We start from the raw sequence: 1,092 nt of genomic DNA, 5'->3' as shown, positions 1-1,092 counted from the left end.
AGGAAGGAGAGGAAGGAGGAGGAGAGGGAGGAGGAGGGCGCGCGATCGGGGCTGCTCCGGCCGCCGGGGCTGCTCGGGGACGCTGAGCCCCGGCGGTGACGGTGGCGGCGCCTGCTCTGGCCCAGCCCCGGCCGGCAGCCCCCGGGCCCCGCAGCCGCCGCTGCCGCTGCAGTCCCCCCTCTCCTGCGACTCGTGCTCCTGCTCCGGGCCCACGTCCCCCGGCCGCGCTCCCGCTCCCACTCCCGCTCCCACTCCCGCTCCCGCTCCCGCTCGGGCTCCGGCTCCGGCCCCAGCGGCCGCAGCAACGCCAGATGCCTCCTCCTCCTCCGCCGCCGCCGCCGCCGCCGCCGCCGCCGCGATGCCCCCGCCCCCGAGCCCCGGGCCCCTCCCCCTCCGGGCCCCTCCCCCTCCTCCTGGGCCCAGGCCGGATCCCGGGAATTCGGGACGAGACTCCACCCCTCTCCTTCCTCTGAGCTTCTTGGGACTTGTAGTCCTGGGCACGTCTTCCTGCCCAGGGACCCGCCTGTCCGCCCTCCTGCCCTGCGCCCTCCTGCCCTGCGCCCCGCCCGCCTCTCGCAGGGGCGCAGGCGGGTCAGCCGCGCGGGGCCCCCTGGGAATATCCCCGGGTCCACAGTGCTTAGGGATGGGGCCCGAGGGCTAAGGGCATCCCACTTGCGCAGGGACCTCCTCCAGTCTTTGGTTTGCAGCGTCCTGCCCCTTCTCCGAACTGAGCTGCCTCCCCCACCCCCGCCAAGCTTTTCGGACAAGGTGCAAGGAGAGCTGGAGGGCGGCTTGTGTCGAGGGAGACTGGATGCGTGGGATTAGTCCCTTACTGTTTTTCTTCCTTTTTTTTCCTGGAGGCTAATTGAGCATGCAGATGTAGAAAGGGGGGTAGGACGAGTCCTGTTTCACAGGGAAATCCTCTCCCTTTGCTACTTCTTTAGATTTCCCTTTTTATTTTACGATAGAGATTTCGTCGGTGAAATCCAACTCCCTTCACTGAAGTACCATCTTATAAAGCGCCTAGGACACCAGAACGTTAAGTGACTTGCCCAGGGTCGCACAGTTAGTGTGGGTCAGTACTGGAGCCCA

The sequence above is a fragment of the Petaurus breviceps genome, unplaced genomic scaffold (assembly GCF_028583685.1).
Source record: "Petaurus breviceps papuanus isolate PSGF00001 unplaced genomic scaffold, PetGlider_PUasm1.0 567, whole genome shotgun sequence".
NCBI classification, from domain to species: Eukaryota; Metazoa; Chordata; class Mammalia; order Diprotodontia; family Petauridae; genus Petaurus; species Petaurus breviceps.
The sequence above is the reverse complement of the archived record's forward strand: the minus strand, read 5'-3'. Positions refer to the sequence as shown.